This window comes from Camelus ferus, chromosome 26 (assembly GCF_009834535.1).
Source record: "Camelus ferus isolate YT-003-E chromosome 26, BCGSAC_Cfer_1.0, whole genome shotgun sequence".
Lineage (NCBI taxonomy): Eukaryota > Metazoa > Chordata > Mammalia > Artiodactyla > Camelidae > Camelus > Camelus ferus.
In genome coordinates, this window is record NC_045721.1 from 1,031,354 (window position 1) to 1,051,973 (window position 20,620).

At 46.7% G+C, this 20,620-nt stretch overlaps 2 protein-coding genes and 1 long non-coding RNA gene across 3 annotated transcripts in view; 1 reads left to right on the forward strand and 2 right to left on the reverse strand.

The window, feature by feature from the left end:
• Positions 1–2,318, reverse strand: part of SH2D4A (SH2 domain containing 4A) — a 49,606-nt gene extending 47,288 nt beyond the window's left edge. The window contains 1 exon segment of the mRNA XM_032468796.1: positions 2,180–2,318. The gene's annotated coding sequence lies outside the window, so the exon portion shown is untranslated.
• A 2,060-nt stretch (positions 2,319–4,378) lies between these two features.
• LOC116660098 lies at positions 4,379–19,575 on the reverse strand. Its single transcript, XR_004315472.1, has 3 exons — positions 19,248–19,575; positions 6,519–6,623; positions 4,379–5,011 (listed from the first exon to the last, which is right to left on the reverse strand). It is a non-coding gene; the product is annotated as an uncharacterized LOC116660098 (long non-coding RNA).
• The window catches only part of LOC116660097, a 37,640-nt gene continuing 23,652 nt past the window's right edge, over positions 6,633–20,620 (forward strand). Inside the window, exon 1 of the mRNA XM_032468794.1 lies at positions 6,633–7,123. The gene's annotated coding sequence lies outside the window, so the exon portion shown is untranslated. The remainder of the gene's footprint in view (positions 7,124–20,620) is intronic.

A 20,620-nucleotide genomic window follows, 5' to 3' on the forward strand; every position in this document is an offset into this window, starting at 1 on the left:
GGAGCCGCCCAGTGAAGCTGGAGGCTTCCGCTCTGCTCCCCACTTTGAATTGGGTGACTCCCAGCAAGAGTGATGCTGGAGGCAGGGCCTAAAAATGAGTGCCAAGTTCACCCCTCCCCCACCCAGGGTGCCCCTGGTAATAAGATGTTGAACCAATGGTGCCTGATGCGGGGGCAGAAGCCTCGTCCCTGTACCTTCAGGTGAGCTGGGGGGCGGGGCAGGTATGAAGACCCCACTGCAGGCAGGCCGACAGGAAGTGACCCAGATGGGACGCTGTTGCCACGTTACTGACCAGGCGCCAGTCTCCTCTGTGCCCCTCCCACCACCCCTGGGGGCAGCACAAGGGCACAGCCTCTCCCAGCGTGAAGGGCTCCACCACACCCCGGGGACGACAAGTTCCAGCTCCCACAGCTTCCATTTTATTTTGTTTTGCCTTTTGTAGCAAACGTGGATTTGTGGCAGTACAGTTAACTAGCGGGTCTTGAAGGAAAGACACTGGCTTCCCCATGTCCTCAGAGACAACTTGGGGACCCAGCTGGCAGTGGTCTTGTGGGGGGCCAGGCTGCCGAATAATAAACCCACCACTCTAAGGCTGTTGATCCCCATGGGTATGACTTAACTGTCCTCAAACACAGCTCAAGGCGCTCACAGGGCTCCCAGCTCTGCACCACCCCACCCCACCCCTTGCCCCGCCCAGGGCTGTATCTCTGAGTGTCACCTCACTTCCCTGGACTCACTGTGAATCGAGGCTCTGATGTGAATCTTTGTAATCAGACGACTATGTCACACAATCTAGTGTGGGGCCAGAGAGACAAGTGCGTAGAGGAAACAAAAATGAGGAAATTAACTGGCCAGGGTTTCCCCACTTCCAGTCCGGGACAATCAGTGCTGTTAAGTGATTCAGTCACCAGCGACTTCCCCTTCACACACTCCACCTTCGCAGACACAGTCATCCAAAATCCAATAAAGAGGAAAACTCTGCTAGTTCCGTTTTCCTCTCGTACAGCACTTTTCTTAAAAGAGAGAAAGGACAAGCAGCAAGCCCACATCTCCTCTTTTCTCCAAAAATAAATTTCTAAAGGGTCACAGGGTCAGGTGCCCTCCAGGAAGCCCACGGATGTGGCCTGGCACTCACACCTGCCAGAGCCACTGTTCTGTAAAAACAATATTTGTATTTTAAACGACTCTGAGACCTTAAGAAAAAGCTGGAGAGACAGCCTAAATTATTATAAAAATCATTAAAAAATATTTTTAAAATCATAAAAAATACTGTGATATGGACAGAATAACTTCAATGCTGAGAATTGAGCTTGAATTCGAATTCTTTTAAAACAGCCATTCAGTTATCTTATGTAACTTTACATCATGCACGTATCTGCAAAAGGGCTATTTTTGAGCATAAAATGAATTACCAGAGGTGACCAACTTTTGTAAGTATTTACCGCTCTTCAGAAATTTGAAATCACTGTGCACGGACCTCTCCAGAAATAGCACCCATGCTAGATCTATGCCTGCGTATGCCTCCACTTACTTATTCTAAACTTAAAAAAAAATTGTGTCCAAGTCGTGTTTCTATTAAACAGGTCATCAGACAAAGCCATTTTTAGGACGTGAGCAGCTCGCTCGCTTCTCTCCGGAGATTCTTGGGGAGGGAAAGCCGACTCTGGGAAAACCCCGCGCAGGGACTGTCGCTGTCCCCTCCAGCCCCCCCCCCCCCCGGGGGCGCCCGCGTGAACCCGAGGGCGGGCGGAGGCGGGGGAAGGTCACCGCCCGGCCGCCCGAGGCCACCGCCGCAGGTCCGCCCTCCCGGGGCCGCGCGCCCATCCCGCAGCCCCCGAAGGCGGGGAGCGTTCCCGCCTGCCCGGCCTGGGCTTGCCCCTCCCCGGCCCGTGACCCCCACGCGCCACCGCCCGGCCGCCCGCGCCCTCCCAGCCTCCCGGGCAGCCCCGCGCGCGCCCCTCGGGGACCCCGCCCGGCCGGAGCCGGAGCTGCCCGCGCGCCCCGCGGCCCCCGCGCGCCCCGTCACCGCGACCGCCGGCCCGGGGCCCTGGGCGCCGCCGCTCTCCCGCCGGCGCTGCGACACCGGACACCCGACACCGGACACCGGACACCGGCCCCGCCTCGGCCGCCCCGTGCTGAGCCCGCCGGGCGGAGAACCCGCGGGGACGCCTGCACTCACCGTCTCCTCCCGGCCCCTCGCGGCCCGCACGGGCCTGCGCCGGCGCTGGGCCGCCCCGAGCCGTCGGGCGCCGAGGGAGGGGCAGGCGCGGGCCGGCTGCGCGAAGACGCGGCGGAGACGCGGGTCAACCAGGTGCCCCGCCCGCACCTGCGGCCGCTGGGGCGCCCCCCGCCGCGCGGGTCCTGCGGGACGTGGTGTGTCTGCGGCCGGACCGGGCTGGGTGCGCCCTTCTCAGGGCTGAGCTTCTGCTCCGGCGTCTCCTGAAGCTCACTTTTTTTTTCTTTTGTTGACTTTAAGTCAATGATCAAATTCTCCGGCACTTGTCAGTGCGGGTGTGGCCTCGTCGGGCTGGACCTAGGAGGAGGAAAGCCTGGAAATACGGAGGCTGGAGACGACAGAGACGGGGAGAGAAAAGGAAAGAAATCCGGAAAGAAGGCAAGAGGTTAGAGGAACGCTGTGAACCGAGGCCAGAACAGGTGGGGGTGGCGCGCGAAGGGAGGAGCCGGCTGAGGACGGGAAAGGAAATCTGGCAGGAAAGTTCAGCAGAAGCAGACCGGGGACGTTGGAGGCTGTTTTCCGGCTAGGGGAACGGTCAGCCTGTGTGGAGCAAACAGCCTGCTTTGGTGAACCTCAAGGTGCCGGTGGCCGGGAGAGATGTAGTCGGCAGTAAGCCTGGTCCTCTTCTACACCGCCGACCGGAGAAATTCAGGGGCCCGACTTGCTCCGTTCAAAAATGAAACCTCCCAATTCTAGCCTCTCCAAACTTCAAAAGATGCTCAGAGTCAGAGCCTTGGAGCAGACGTCAGTCCTCCAGACTAGTTATTTCAGAGCTATTCTAGGGATCCTATCAGGGGAGACTATCTGGTTGGGTTTCGTTGCCACTGCTTATTAAATGGATGGCCTGCAGGCTGAAGTGTCCTTTGCCCCTAGTTGGCTGCTGCGGCCAGCTCAGAATGAATCCCAGCGCTTCGTGGACGGAACAGCTGAAGAACTACAAAGCTAGCATTTGACACGTCCAGGAACCATTTAAGGAACACCTGCTACATGCCAGACCCTGTTGCAATGGGGGGACCTGCAGGGAGCAGACAGACCGTGCCCCAGTCTTCCATGCCGTGTACAGTAGCTATGTGTGTTTTGTGCCTCTTTGAAATCATAAACCCCTTCCAAGGACCCATCCCCAGAAAGTTTGAATCCTACCCAACCCTCAGGCACACAGTAAGTACGCAGTGCACATTGGCTGAATGGATGTTAACAGCCTGAATGAACACAGGCTGTACACAGTAGTGCGCCATTCACTCAACCTGGAGCCCAGTGTCTTCCCTTTTCTCTCCTGCCTCCTCTCCATCCTCCTATCTCCTGTATTTGTAAGATCTCCCTTCTCCTCTCATTTCTGTGGTTCTTCCCCCACGGACAATTAAATTGACTCAACATAGTAAACTGATTGTACTTCAATTAAAATAACCAACCCCCTCCCCGGAAAAGAACAAAACACAGCAGACAATTAAATGTTTATATCGCTCTGAAAAACACCAAGTGGCTCTGTTACTTACTTATGAGACCCTCGGTTATTTTTCACTCCCTCTGGGTCGTGCTCTCAGTAGAAAACATCTCCCCACTCCGTGATCTAGGACGCTTTGGAGGGGATTGCCACCTTCAAGTGCCAGCAACACTCCTGCAGCGTGTGAGGCCTGGGCCACCGGCCTTCGCAGGGGACAGGTACCGAGCTCCTGCTGCTCGCTGGCCACTGGGGAGTCAGAGGCACGTAAGATGGGTGTCACCAGCCCCTGTGTTCAGGAGTTCCCGATGCCCACCCAGGGCAGTGTTCCAGGAGGAAAGCTAAAGAGCTTCTTACTATATACTAATTTTTTTTCAATTTGTCATTCATTTGTAGTGATGGATACCGTGAAACGGGTGGCCTCCCTTTGAATGAACATGTTCCCTGGCCTTCCTTTTAGAATGAGTATCCCTTAAGATCCCTCCTGCCAGGGCCAGCCGTGTGCATACAAGTGGAGGGGCTCCCTGCAAAGGCGACAAAGCGCAGGCCACCCTCCCCACCACCACCGCTGCTGTGAGACAGCAGCCCCGTTGCCACCAGGAAGACTTAGGAGCCACTTTCCACTTTCCGTGTTTACGTTCTAAAGAAAATGAAAGATACGTCAGATTTTTTCTTTCTAAAAGAAAATAGATAAACACCAGTAATGTTTTTCTTGTCATATTTTATCATCCGCATGAGAAACCCCCACCACACTTTTCATCCTGAAAGAAGCAAGTTATGTGTTTGTCCCACAGGGACCGTGAAGCAGATGTGAAAGAAAAAGACTGAGGTGTTTCCACTTTCCTAAAAATTGACCAAATCTCAATAAAGCTCAGTCATCAATCATTTAAAAAATTATATTGAAGGGCTACAATGTGTTCAGTTTTCTGCCGGCATTAGATTTGGTTTTGAACTATTTTCATTCCTTTATGACCTTATGTAGACTTTTCTTTTTGCATCTTCATAAATGTCAAGATAAATGATTACTCTTTACAGTCAACTTTGAGTTTAGTCTAATTTTGATGTTTCTTCGCCAAATGACCTTTATGAATTATCCCCTCCAGATCTGTGCTCTGGGTGGCTGATACGATGGTCCTCGTTTCTTGGGTTTCCATGATGTCCTGGTGGGCAGCCCATGGCCCAGAGGAGCTGCTGACCTGAGGCTTGTGGGTGGAACTGGACATCTCTGGCCCCAGTGATCCAGGGCATCGATGAAGAGCCTGTGCTTGGTTGACAGTCAGAGCGCTTGCTAGCATCTGGCATCCTTGGATCTTTCTTGGCAGCTTGGAGTAGGTCTCCTAGTGCAAAGGAAACCAAAGTCAGTGGGGTGGGAGTAGCTCAGTGGTAGAGCACATGCTTAGCATGGATGAGGTCCTGGGTTCGATCCCGGTCCCTCCATTAAAAAAAGAAAGAGAGGGAGGGAGGGAGGGAGGAAGGAAGGAAACCAAAGTCTCATCTCTTCCTTGAACCAGATTCCGAACTAGGGTTCCATTTCCTAACTTCTCTCTTCCATGCCATCTTGTCCAAAAGTACACAATTCATTTCTGTTTTTTTTAAAGGTATATTATTGCCACTGGGCAGGGACGTTGTTCTCAAGCACATCCTACAATAACCTAAGAGAGATTTAATGTTTGTCCCTGTGTCCCCTCCCCCAGGGGGTCCTTTTGATGGGGATGGGATGGCGCACAGACATCAACATTTTTTCAAAGCATCCTAGGGGGTCCTAACGCGTGGCCAAGGTTGAGAACAACTGAAATATGTGGGAACAAAGTGAATCGGTTGCGGAGGATTTTGAAGGAGTAGTAATGCAACCTGTAGTCTTTACTAAAATAAACACGAAGCTAGATGTTCATCTTCTTGGTTCTGGTCTTCATGTCAGTCCCACAGCCTGGTCTGAGGATGGATGTTACCCCAGACCCAGCCTCTCGTTTAACAGGGATGGGATTAAATGCAGGGGACATGTGCCTGGCTGTCAGTGCCGCCCAGTATAGCTGAGCCCTGCTTCTTTCTTGCCTTCACTGTTTCCTCTGGCCTTTGAGTTGAGGACCGGGCTCCGATCTCTGGCCCAAAGACTCCCACCCACCCACCCCACACCCCCTCCCCGCTCCAGGCATTCTTGGTCACTCCCCTGCCTTTCCTGGAGGTAGCTCTTTCTTTTTTTATTGAAGTATAGTCAGTTGCAGTGGGTCAATTTCTGGTGTACAGCATCATGTTTCAGCTATACATGTACATTACATGTATTCCTTTTCATATTCTTTTTCATGATTGGTTACTACAAGATATTGAATAGAGTTCCTTCTGCTGTACAGTATAAACTTGTTTATCTATTTTATATATAGTAGGTAGTACCTGCAAACCTCGAACTCTCAATTTATTCCTTCCCACCCTCTTCCTACCCCCCAAACCCCAGTAACCAGAAGTTTGTTTTCTATGTCTGTGAGTCTGTTTCTATTTTTTAAATAAGTTCATTTGTGTCTTTTTTTTTTTTTTAAGATTTCACATATAAGTGATACGATACGGCATTTTTCTTTCTCTTTCTGGCTTATTTCCAAGTGTATATTTAAATAAGGGCCAGCTTGGGGCCTCAATGGGGAGTGCCATGGTTTAAGTTGGAGACAGAGAATTGGTTTTTATTGGCACGTCAGTTTTTTAACAAGGAGATTTGTGCAGCATCCAGTGTAATGGAAAGTTACAGCCGGTAAATGATGGATCATGCTACACACACAGGGAAATATGACAGAGGGCAGACTCCCTTTGGAAAAAGGAGGCAATATTCATAGAACTTAGACAGCCACGCTTACTCACGGGGAGTGAGTGCTACAGCTTTACAAGTCCTTGTTGAAAGACAGCACATCGTACAATGCTTCGGGCCAGAAGGACTTTGGACATTATGTGGTCCTCATTTTGCAGCTGAAAAAAGTAGAGGACAAGCAAGGTTAATCATCACAGAGCTTTAGCTGTGAAAACAGAATCAAAACAGAGTTACTGACGTGCAGTCTGTTCGGAGTTATCACCCTGGGTTGAATTAACTAGGGCATTGACCTCACTGAGTTCAGGAGTAAGAACGAAAGGAATCATCACCTATGTTTCTCTCTGGACTTAAACCCCTCTGTCTGCAGATGAAGAGGCAGACCAGAGCTGCACTGGCCCCCACTCTGGTCTGCTGGCTGCGCTCAGTGCTCACAAAAGAAGACTTACAGGGGCCACTTCGAGCTTTCCAGCCCCTTCTGGAAAGAAAGCAAGACTGAGGCTGGGACCCTCTTAAGTACAATAAACAGGTGTTGATGGAACAGCTGATCAATTCTGAGTGTTTCCTTAGGTCAGATTTTGCCCAAAGGAGGAGGCCGTAAAGAGAAGGAAGGGGGAAAGGAGATGAAACAGCAGAGTCAAGAAGAAGAAAGAGAATGGAGGTGAGTTTTTAAAATGTCTACATTTTACTACAGCTGGCTTCTTAAGCGGGCTTTGCTTCCCTTTGGCACTTCCCAGGTGGCCTCAAGTCCACACTCCTTCCTAGTAAAGGCGGGCTTCCCACATGAGAAGGACAAAGAACGCATTTGGCATCTAGAAATTACTCTGAGTGTTTAGCGGAAGAAGAGGAATTTCTGGTCAAGCATGAATTTTAGTGTTACTTTTGCTGTGTGGGGAGCAGCCCTCCCAAACTGGCTGAATAAAAAGTCTAATCAGAATGCCCAACAACAAAAGACTCATATCTTACTGTTTTTTAAAAAATAGTATTTCCTAGTTAGACTCCAAAGAAGTAACATATGTCACCAAAGAGATGACAGTTAATGGTCAGTTTGAAATAACTCCTAGGAGGGAGGGTGTAGCTCAGTGGTAGAGTGCTTGCTTAGCATGCATGAGGTCCTGGGTTCAATCCCCAGTCCCTCCATTACAAATGAAGAAATAAAGAAATAAACAAACAAACCTAATTATCTCCCAGCCAAAAGAAAAAAAGAGAGGGAGAGAGAAAGAATTTCTAGACTTCTGAGTGTACTCTAAATAAAAATTTCATCATAAATCTGTGCAAATCGACATTACAAAGCACTTTTAAGTTGTTACTTCATTCAGCCCTCATGGCATGTTTGGTGAGATTGGCCTTTGGATATTAATTGGCAAATTGAACTTGGGTTCAGGGCAATTCCATGGTTCGCCTGGTTTAGTAGCGTCGGTGGTCGTGGGACCAAGGGCTGGGACTTGGGTCTTCCTGCACCCCATCCAAAGCCCCTTTCCCTACATCCTCGTGCCTCTGGTACCCTGTCCTTTCCCCTGCATGTATAGGACAGCTGGAATTTTGCATCCCCAGGGCCTAGCCCAGTGTGTGTGCTATCTTGCAGATACTTCATACGTATTTGCTGAATTGCTGAATGAATCTAAATTTGAGCTTGCCTAGAGACAACTAGTGTCTCCCTGAATAGCTGGGGAAGCTTATTTTGGAAATTGAAGTTAAGTAGCTTCGGAGCCTAAGCACTTAACGAATGTATTTTTGAGGGATTTCCTTAACCCCAGGAATGGCTCATGTAACATGCATGTCCTGACTTGAGTGGCTATTCTGTGTGAAAGGAGAGGCTAATCTCATGAGGGTTACTGCTAGCATCCTGCCACGGAATCACACGCCTTATTTTTATTTTCCTTTGACATTTTATTCTTTCGTGAATTATTACTCATTACGTGCCATGGATGTAAATCTTTTACCTCTACGACGTACGTGACACACCTGTGCGTAACTATCGTTTTGAAATACGTAGCATTTCTAGAACTCTGACCCGGAACGATAATTATTTACATGATCGGTCTTGCAATTTTCATAATGTACCATCTTTGAATTATTCTTCAACAGTTTCATTGCCCTTGGCTCGCCAACTAGATTATAAATTCCTTCAGATTGATTTGTGCATTTAATGTATTTTATAGCCCCTCACGCCTAATGAAGGGCCAGCTCACAAAGATGGTTTCTTGAGTGCACAGAATCAAGCAAAGATGGAGATTCCCTTGATGGAGCTCTTATTGGGGCTTGAAAATGCTCATGCAAGAATTTTTTTTTTTTCAGATATCACCTCAATCCATCCTAATATTGTAGTTGGAATGAAATTCTGCTTTATTAAATGCCTCATAGTATCTCGTAAGAGTTATATATCTTTATAGGGAAACTTTCTGTTGGGAGGGCAAAAACTATGGACAGAAATGAGGGAGTCCCTTCTAGGATAGTTGCGTTAAGAGAAGCCACATGCTCCCCGCCTCCCACTTCCGTCTCCTCCCGATTTTCCCTGTCTTCCTACGCAGATAACATGCTGAAACCTACATGTGTGAGTTTCCATTGCTAAAGTGAATGATTTGCTGGTTGGTTAAACACTTAGTAAACGCCTGTTATTGGTGAGCAGTGGGGCCCTGAGAAGAAACTGTCCCTGAGGGCAGTGAGCAAATATCTAAAAGGGGAAGATGTCGTGAGGAAAAACAATAATCACTTTAATAAAGGGGTAGAAAGTTTAAATACGGCAAAGGCCACAGAGACAAAGCTGTACGTGGTCAGGAGAAGATAAATGACATCAACCTGGAGGGAGGCCGATGGTTATCATCGAGTTTATCTCACATTCCCCTCCTTCCGACTGCTTATCAGGAAGGGGACAGTGGAACCTCGTGGGGCAGTCACAGAGGCAGCTGGGGTTGAACACAGAGGATTTTAAGGCTCTAGGATTTTCAGAACATCTTACTTAGAAATGTTTAGTCTTCTGGTCTGATCTCTTCAGCTTGTATCAGTAATCTCCTGCTGCATAACAAACACCCCAAACTAGCGACTTTACACAGTAACCTTTAATACGTCTCATGGGTCTGTGGGTCGGCAGGAGGGTTATTCTGCTGATCTTGCCTGGCTTGTTCCTGTGGATCAGCTGGAATGCTGGGCCCCTGCCTGCGTGTGGCCTTTCACTCTCAAGGGGTCCAGACCTGATCTCTCCACAGGCAGCAGCAGCATCCCAAGGGGACCCATCCCAGTGTGTTGCAGCACCTGCACTGGTGTCCTGTGGGCTGAGCAAACCGCAAGGCCAAGTCCAGAGTCAATACAGGAGTGGCTGCACCATGAATGGATTCTGGGAGGAGTGACTCACTGGGACCATTTGTGTGACAGTGGTGCACACAGTGCAGTGCAGAACTCAACAGAATATGAACAGGACACCCAGGGAAGCTCAGGGTTGTTATAGAACTTGATTCCCCTGTGTCCTGCGGTGGCCTGTATCTGCAGATGTCTGATGTGGGGTGCCTGGACTGCTCAGATTAGGATAAACCACTGTGGTGACACTTCCTATCAGGACCTTTTCTTTCTTCCTGTTTTTATTCCTTCTTTCCTCCCTCCCTCCCCTTCAGGATGGGCAATGACTTGCCTGTGCTGACTTAAGGAGCATTAAAGGCTAGCATTCAGATCCCAGTCTAACGATCTTTGCATAAACAGCGTCTGTCCCTCTCCAGCCTCTGTGGGTACGTTGTCTGGTTTCATTTACTTTAAACTAACGCTTGAGGACGTCTTGTCAAACATTTTATGTGCCTTCCTTTCAGTGTTTATTATTAATTTATTTGATAGTTACTTTTCAATGCTACGAATGACCTCTTATTGCAACACAATTTCTCATTAATTTCATTTTTTACTGTGTTTAACACTAACTGGTAGCGACATTACAGAGGAATGACCCAAGCCTGATCCTGCAGTCCTGAACCTTACATGCCCCAGACTATGTTTCCTCCTGTTTATTATTGACTTCTGTTTACCTTGTTTTAGCTGGTATTCTGACCGTGAGGATGACGGTCTGATGTATGATAACTTGGCTTGTTTTTCAGAACAGAGGTGATATTCCACATCAAACAAACCTCAGCTGGTAACTCTAAGTGAATTCAAAGTACATTTTTTCTAGACTTCATTTTCATTAAACCTGAGGGTTTAATTTAACAAACAGTAGAGTGCCAACTAGGAACTGGATTTTTCGTGCTTTTCTCTGCACTGCCTTTTCTCTGAGCCAGAACCTCCCCCCACCCGCCATGTGACAGCCATCACGCGGGGAAGTCAGTCATCTCTGGAAGCCACACTGATGCTCCCAGCTGGCTTTCTGGACTCAAACCAGGAAGTAGCTTAGGCATTGGGCTAGCAGGTCCCTGAGCAAGTCATGTATTATTTGTTCTCTGTATAAAGTTCAGATTAAACAAACAAACAAACAAAACACAGCCTCCCTGTTATCTTCCTCGTGAGAGCCAGCGCTCGATCTGTGAGGTGCTGTCACCTCAGGTTGTCCTGACTTTCCTCATCGTCCCCATTTTTATCACGATTCATGTGGTCCTCCTCACTTGTCATCAAGGAGCACGTTTTTGTTCCGGCACAAGGACGTTTGACGGGGATGGAGAGAGAGAAGAGGGGGTATCACAGAAAATGATGTCAACCTCTTCCTTTTGGCTCAATTTCCGGTTGTAGGAAGGCAAGGTTAGACAGGTCCATTCTCTTCGCCTTCTGGTCAGGCTGCCTTTGGAAAACTTCACTAGATTTTGAGTGCCGCATTTTAATATGATAATCATCACCACCAAGTGTTGATTTTTCCAGAGAAGAATGAATAAGTTAAGGGAAGAATAGTTAAAGGAACTAGGGGGTGATTATCCTGAACCAGACAAGGCTTGGGGGTATGTGGGAACATCCTCAAACATCTGAAGGAGTCTCATGTCCTTAGGGCTGTCTTGGACAAAATTAGGACATTTGACGTTTGAGATCAGCTGCTATTCACCAGACACCTCATCTCTTCTTCCTGGTAATCCTCAGTTACCAAAGGAAGGGCGGCCGGGAACTTACTGCCACCTCTGCCCTGTCCTGGCCCGCTTTCTTATTTGTTGCTACGCCAGGTTTCATAAACGTAAGTTCTGGACAGTGGCTTCTTTCCAAATATGTTCCCCCACCACTGCTGTTTCTGGCTGACTATGTTTCTTGGATTAAAGCTCATTCCATGGTGTCAGACCATTACATCAAGCTACCCCGTTTCATCCATTTCACGAGTGTCACCTGCTCAGCTTCCCAAGCACGGCCCCTCATTCACAGACTGACTTTGAAGCCTGACACAAAGCCTTGCTCTCCACTCCCAGTCCTGCCAGAGACCTAGAAAATTTCACCATCAACAGATACCATCTGTCCCACAGCTCACACAATCCTGGGTCTCTTCATTTCCGAAGACACCCTCTACCCCTTTGGACCTGTCCACGGCCTGGATCTTCTCGACCTCTTACATCTAACATTTGAACCCTGCAAGTTCTGGCCACAACCTCATATTCTCCCAGGTTTCTCACAAACCCACTCATACTATATTGTTCTTTTAACTCAAAAGAACTTTTATTCCCTTGATTCCTTCCATCTTATTGGCTTACCAGCCATTACCTGCCCTTTCCTACCTCTGTCCCCAGAATAGTCCTCCTTTGTCGGTTTCTTGCCACCACTTTCAATTGCCTTCCTCCCACCCTGTTCAGCTGGAGAAAGCAAGCCGCACAGTCATGAAGATAAGAGCTCATAAGAGTCATGGCTGTAACTTCAGCTGGACCCTCTGGCATCCCCTCAGTTCTTCTTCCACTCTTGGGTCAGTTTCTTCTCCCCGTGTTCCCGTCAACTACTCTAAACCACTGTCACACTCTTCAAGCTCCCATCTCTCATTTTCAGCAGATGATCTTGCCTCCTCTCTTGAGAAAATGGGTGCTCTTAGACACAGTGGCTGCATAAGTCAGGGTTCTTTGTTACAGACAATGGAATCCAATCCACCGGTGGAATGCTATGTTTGTTAAAAATTGTATTACGGTTCAGAGAATCTCTGGAAGGACCTGAGAGCCACTTGGGAGGCATTCGGCCCCCACCAGGCCATGAAAGCTGTTGTAGTAAACACTACTGTCAGAATCCAAACCTCAGCCTTGCACCAGGAAGTCAGAAGTTCTGTTCCTGTTGTGTTTGAAGAGATCAACACTTTCCCACCTCACTTGCCAAAACATGGAGTCTGCGTGTACCCACCTCCTTACATTGCTGTCTTCCAAGTCAGCGTCTCGTGCAGAAGCATCTGACTGGTGGGAAGCTAGATCACATGCTTGCAAACTTAGTGGCAACAGATGCCAGGAGAATGAGTTCTGGTTTCTACCTCATGGAATCAGGATTTGTAATGCAGGAAATTCTCCAAATATAGAAGAAGTGGTCAAAGACTCTTGGAAGCTACAAACATGATAAGTAGCCTCTATTTTTACTTTCTCATTCCCCTACCTAAAAATTTATCTACCTCCAGACCCATTCATGTCTTCCTTCTTCTGATCACAATGCATCTACTTTTGAAGGTCACGCTCTTTATTTCTACACCTAACTCACTCCTTTCTGTTTCTTCCATACCCTCTCCTTTCTCTATTCTGAAACTTCCTCTATTTTGACAGTTATCTTCAGTCAGTGAATATATTCAAGATCCTTCCATCCCCAAATCCATCTGTAGACTCCCTCCATTTGCTCCCCTCTGCTTCTCAACCTGACTTGTTGAAATAATAAATTAAACCAATCATATCCATTTCTTCATCAACTATTCCCCTCGACCTCTTGCTATCAGGCTGTGGCCCAATCCTCATTGCTCCCAACCCTGTCCTGCACTGAAACTGTTTTTATTATAGCAAACAAATGCCCACCAAATTGTCAGATCCAATAACTCGCAGTGCCAAGTTGTTGATTTTAACCCTGGAGATGCCTCCTCCTTCTTGAAACTTCCAGCTCCTTTAGCATCTGTGAATGCCCACTCTCCTGGTCTTCCTTACCTTTCTAGTCAGTCCTTCTCATCTTCTTCATGGGCTGTTCATCTTCCGCTTTCCATTTAAATGTTGGGATTCCTAAGCCCATGACTCCTCTGATTCCTGCACCTCTGGTGGACCCTGATTGGGCGGTTCCATCTACTTGCATTTTTTTGAACCCACATGTATGTGAACATCTCCTAAATCTGTACTGGTTACTCCACACCTGTTTCCTGAAATTTAAATTTGGATATAAAATGACTTATGGCCATGCCACCTGAACCTCGCACCTGAATGTCAGCTCTCATAGCACAAACAGGATTAATATTCCTCCTTTATTCTCATCTTTGTTACTTGATTATATCAACCAGTCCCTCAAGTTCTTCTTGCCATTTCTCTTTTCTTTACTATACCCCATCCCATGTTAATTCTAACATGGCCGTGCCAATTCCAATGCTTGAATATTTCTCAAATTTATCACAGCCTTTCTAGTTTTGCTGTCATTGGTCCAGGGTTCATCGCCTCTTTCTGAATTTCTAACTGGTCCTCCTTCTTCCCATCTCCTTGTCCCCAACCAAATCATTCTCTACATAACCACAGAAAAAAAGATATATTGGCAGAATGACCATCATTAAAAGTTCACAAATGATAAATGCTGGAGAGGGTTTGGAGAAAAGGGAGCCCTCCTACACTGCTGGTGAGAATGTAATTTGGTGCAGCCGTTATGAAAAACAGTATGGAGATTCCTCAAAAGACTAAAAGTAAACTTAACTTATGATACAGAAATCCCACTCCTGGGCATATATCCAGAGAGAACTTTAATTTGAAATGATACATGCACCGCAATGTTCATAGCAGCACTATATACAATGGCCAAGACATGGAAACAACCTAAATGTCTATTGAGAGATGACTGGATAAAGATGTTGTGGTATACTTATACAATGGAATACTACTCGGCCATAAAAAATAATAAAATAATGCCATTTGCAGCAACATGGATGGGCCTGGAGATAATCATTCTAAGTGAAGTAAGCCAGAAAGAGAAAGAAAGATACCATATGATATCACTTATATGTGGAATCTGAAAAAAAAGAAAAGACACAAATGAACTTATTTACAAAACAGAAAGCAAAGAAAACAAACTTTTGGTTACTGGGGAGAGGACAGGAAGTGGGTGGGAAGGTATAAATTGGGAGTTCAAGATTTGCAGATACTAACTACTATATATAAAATAGATAAACAACAAGATTCTTCTGTATGGCACAAGGAAATCTATTCAATATCTTGTAGTAACCTCTAATGAAAAAGAATATGTGTATGTATTTGCATGACTGGGACATTATGCTGTACTACCAGAAATTGACATATTATAACTGACTACACTTCAATTTAAAAAAAAGGATGTATTAAACCAATTGCGTTAACCCATCTGAAAGCCCATCACTGAGAGGGTGGAATCAAAGCTCCCCGACCCCGGGGGACTTCCTGCCTCTCCAGCTTCCTCCCTTACACCGTGTGCCTCACACTTTAGGCTTCAACAGCATCAATAACTCATCTAGCTTCTTGCACTTCCACACTATTGTTGGCTTCTCCGTCTTCAGACATGTCATCCCCTTTGCCTGGAATGCTCTTCCCTTCCTCCTCTCTATCCTGCCACCCTCTCTACCCTCCCCCAAACCACTGTCTAAGTCCTCCTCATCCTTTCATACTCGGCTGAAGCATCAGCTCTTCCACAAAGCCTTTCAGACCTCTCTTCTTCTCCACCGAAGAGCTAGGTGCCTCTTTGAGTGTTTACATAATGCCTGCTATGTACTCCTCAAAGCACTTACTGAATATTTTATTTTATTTTTTGTGAGTGGGGTAATTAAGGTTATTTATTTACTTGTTTAAATGGAGGGACTGGGGATTGAATCCAGGACCTCATGCACGCTAAGCATGCACTCTACCACTTGAGCTATACCTACCCTCAATTTAAAAATTTTGTTCACTCAATATTTTAGACCATCAAGTTATAATAGGTCTAGGGGGAAGGTATCTATCCACCTCAAAAAAAGTTACAATAGGTCTTTTCCCCCCACAAGACTGTAAGTTTCTGAAGGGAAAAATGGGTTTTGTTTCCTTGTTGTGATCTCAGAACCTGGTAAAGTTCCTGACAGCTAGAGGATGCTTCATTAATGTCTGAGAAACAAATGAACTTCATTAGATCACCTGCACAAGGGCTGGAGTCAGGTTTTGGTGACAAGATGCTAACCCTCTCACTGTCCCCTGTCACCACCCTGATGGCATATGAAAAAGGGTCTACCGCCCAACAATCTGTGGTTAAGACCTACAAAGCTACCCAAACACACTTCTAAAAGTACTTTAGTATCAGAAACAGAGCAGAATAAGGATGACCCTTTGTTTAAAATTAAGAAGCAACTCGAACCCTGACTGTGGGCTCAGTGGACAATCAGATCATGTCCAGGGCTGGATGGCAAAATCAGAAGGAAGACTATGCCAAGTGAAAGTCAAATATCTGATGTGTTGCAACCTCTGGCTGAAATCACAGTGGTGAGAGATTCAAAGATCACTTGTTAAATATTACAGCTTGTACATATTATAGTATAATGGTGATGACCCAAATGTGTTACAATGTTACTCATAATGTAAAGTTTTTCAGGTACATTGAATTGTACATGTACAATTGGCTCTCACTGAGGTCGCTGGAAAGGGTGGGTGGATTACTGTAACCTACGGGCTGTGTAGCTCATAATTAACTGCACATTCTCAGTAAGAGTTGAGACCATTAGCCCCATGATTGCACGATCCTTTGGTTCTCAGCCTGTGGAATGACATACACTCTGGTTCTGACTGTTTTGTTAAACTCTTGGCACCCTCAGTGGAACTGCTGACATTCCATCCCTGGGGACATACCAGCTCTTGGCCAGAGGCCACCAACCCCACCCTCCTGCACTGCACCACACAGTAGGCACCACTGGGTGGGCTGCCATTTCCCCACACTCAGTGTGGCTGTGTTCTTTGGCAGGGAACTAACTTCATTAGAGGACAAAAGAAACTTTCTGGAGCTCCACTTTTGGATGTAGTTAGGCATTAACTAAAACACCTATGCTTCTGGGAATGAGTCCCTACACGTCGAATGCTATTCTCTTGTAGAAACAGCCCATGACTGCCAGAGAGATGACAGTCTGGAGTAGGATGAAGACCAACTGAAGAGTGGAAAGAGGAGTGGGATGGTGTGGAGGCCCATTGTGGCTCTAACAGAGCGAACAGGGGGACACGGCTCAGCCCCACCTCCCTCCAGCCCGTTTCATCACCTTCATAATGGAAGGTTTATAAGGAAAGGAGTCAAGAGCCCAGAATTCTCCAGTTCCATGAAACTTGAATAGACGGCTCAGTAGCCTGAGAATCTGAGTTAAATGTAATTAAGGGAGGATGCAATGAATTTTCAATTTCCAACAAATATTCTACACATATTTATAAGAAAGAATAGATGGGGAAGACTTTGAAGATGCCAACAATCTGATTTTGCTAGCTCATGTCAGGATTTATCCAATTGTCAATCTGTGTCTTTTTCTTTTCATAAATCAGTTGCCCAGTGGTTTGAAGTTCTAGTTTGGAAGATTCAAGACTAGAAATTCTGGTTGTTTCAGTAGGATTAGAGCTGTGTTCCTATAACCACTTCTTATTTTTTTTACTTTTAAAGATCAACCTGAAAACCAAGGCAGGCCAATTATATTTAGCATTTTATATGTCAAATAATCACATATCAGTGATGTCAGCTTGCCGGAGCCTCAGAACAAGGGTCTGGCAGGATCTAAATGTCCCTCTTGTGTTTTTCATGGTGATGAACATGGATGAATTTCAGAACTACTCTGCCATCTGCCAAAGTCAAATGATGTCAGATCCAGGACCCACTTCACAAAGGTGATTAGCCAGAGGATGGTGACGTGGGAGGCTTTGGAGACTAGATCCCTTGATGGGTTTCAAGACTGGGACAGCCTTCCCAAATCCATTGCATGTTCCCAGTCTGTCCCCCAGCACTTCCAGAGGGAGTGGTACAAATACATGGGCACCTGTGTGGAGCTGAGCTATTTGAATTATTCTCTTACACGTTTCCGGGATCTGATCCAGCAGCCAAAAAATATGTGCCCTGTGCTAGTATATTCTAAGCACAGTGCTAGTTGGGGGGATGTGTAGACAAGCAAGAAGGCATGGCTTCTACCGTCAGGTTTTCAGTTCAGTGGGGAAGCATAGCGTTCTCCAGATTGAAGTGATGAAGTTTCCAGGTCAATTTCTACCAGGCTCCTAGACCAGGATTATTTAGGCAGAAAAAAAAAAAAATCACTCAAACTTTAAATGTCCAAGTCACCACCTATTCTCCTTAAAGGCCCATTGGCCGCAGAAATGTCACAGGCTCGATTTCGGTGCTCGAAGCACTGAGGAGGGAGCATCTTCCTTCATCTTGCTCAGGCTCCGAAGCCCCTTCCTCTCTCTCTGCCTAGCTTTATTTTTGGCCTCTGTCTAAAGATACTTTGAGATGGAAAACATTGACTAGATGACTTCGGTCTATCACCTCCACCCCTGAGGTCACCCACCTTGAGGGTCATGTGGTTCTAGATCACGAGGCACGGGTAGACAACAGAATGGAAGTGCATGTGCGGACAGAGTGATGTGTGATGTGGACAACGGGATGTGGTCCTGAGGGAAAGGGTCAGACCACTGCCCCACGTGCATTGGCAGTAGTCTTTTTAAGAAGTAATTCAAATAGCCTTCAGTGGAACGCTAGCTTACATCGATTGAGTGTTTACTGTGTTGCAGGCACCATATCTCATAGTAAACCTCTTGTTATCTCTGAAAGGGAGCAAGGCCCTGTGGGCTCCCCCAGCCTCTGCCTCTTGTTTATAGAAAAGCTGAAGCCTCCCAGGCCTCCCTGAGTCACAGAAGAGCAGCTCCAGCAGCTGATTAAGACACGCCTGTGGGCCCTGGGCGATGGTGACGACTCTGACCATCTATCTCAACCATTAACTGAGATTACTCCCTCATTTCCTTTTAAAACTTTTATGGCCGAACAGAATATTTGGAGATGTTTTTTTTTTGTGTGTGCAGGATGCTGGGTCCATCAGATTGCAGGCATTCTGATTAAAAGCAAGTTTCCTTTTTTGTGCCCAAGGCTGTTGTCCCCAGGATCCTACCCCTGCCCCTCCCTCAGATAGAAACCAATTACCCTTATCTAAGTCTCAGGAGGCTGCTGCAGAGAAGGAACAAGAACTGGCTAGAACCAACAGAGCCCAAGATGGGGGAGGGTCTGACCTCCAGTGGACTGTGAGCCTCATCACACGCTCACTGTAGTGTATTAGCATGCTAGGTGACAGGCCCACCCACACCCTGGCAGTTGACGGTTGCCATAAAAACAACCGGAAAATCCCATCCAAGGACTGAAAAACTCAAACAAGGACTGATTGGCTCCATCGCACCTGGAAGGAGGAAATGATGACAGAAAAATCTCATAAAAGTCCATGTGGCCCAACCCGGGCCAGAGCTGCTCCTACGGCCTGTCTTGGCTGACAGCTCCCCGTTCAAGCACTTGCCTTCTGTTTATCCGTCTGAGCAATGAATCGGCTGTTCACTTCATCTCTCTGCCTCTGCTGAGTGAATTCTTTCCCAGCTGGGGGCAAGGATCCAAACTTAGGTGGGCTCCCTAATTGAGGGGTCCCTCCATCCGCCAACATCTCCGTGTTACAGATGAGGAAGCTGACACAGAGCACTTACTTGCCCAAGATTACACAGCTGAAGAGAGGCGGAGCTAGGAAATCCGTTCAGGCCACTGGACTCCTAAGTTGGTGTCCTGAACCATCACAGGTTCTGCCATCCTGGAGTGACAATAGATCGGGAGCCTCCTTTGTCACATTCCACATTCCTCTAGAATCTGTGTCCACTGCGTTGCAATCTGAAGTATGTCTGGCAGCCCTGGGAACCGATTGATTTGGGGGTGCTGGCCTCCCCTGCCACCAGGCAGCAAGCGTGACCCTGAGTCAGTCATGGTGTCACGTCTGGCTGGAGCTGGCCCCTTCCGGCCAGTGTGCCTGGCCGCCAGGGAAGCTGTCTAACTGGCTTTTCAACTGACATCACACAGGGAAATCATTTTCCAAGGCGTGGTTATGAAACACGGCTTGAAAATGATTCTTCTTTGATTTAAATACTTACTGACATAATTAATGAAGCATGGTCTGTTTTTAGAGTCATTGCATAATGTCTTGCCTTCATAAAGTGTGCTTCAAAATCTGGATGGTGGAGTATTCAATCAGTGTCGTGCTTTTGAAAGGGAATCCATTCTCAGAAAATCATAAGCAGATTTATGAAAAACTTCTTGCTTCTTGACCTCTAGGGGATATAAATCTGTCTTAGGTTGTTATTTGATTGTTTTTTATGCGTAAATCTTGTCTCTACATCTTGATTTCAAACTCTTTAAGACATCAAGACAGCTGGGGACACAAGTGCAGTACCTAGTAAATGTTGTTGCAAGACTGAATAGAAAATGCGCAGGAACTAACTTATCATCAAATTCCAAAAAAATCAAGCCTTGAGTGACAAAGCTTCAGAATTAATTTTGAAAACAATATTCTTCACTCCCCAAGGGACCACAAGTCTCCTTCGCTATTTCTGTTGTGAAGCTGAAATTGATTGGCCCGTCTTTGTGAATATAATGGAGTAGTTATTGTAAAAAGGGATTTAAAAAAAAATCAAAGAACAATGTGAGTTTCTGAAAGATATTAAATATGATGAACCAATGTACTAGCCTCCTCACAGAAGAATTTAAATAAGTAAAATAGTCAGAGTTTATACTTTTATCTATTTGATTATTTTTACTAAGGGGGAAATTTCATTCTCTTCCTTGCTGCACCCCCAGGCCCCAACCTTGGCAGAGTCGGGAGCTTTGAGGGTGGATTTGAAAGGAGGGCTCTGTAAACACAGTCTGGTCCCCCGTCCACAGGTCCCACAAAGAAGCAAAGCTACAAATAAAATTGAAAGCTGTGAGCTGGAGGCATCAGCTCTTCTCTATTGTTATTTTCTGTTGTTAGAAAATAACCAGAATTTGGATTTTCATTCTCGGGGCTGGCAAACCTCATGCAGGCCATAATGCC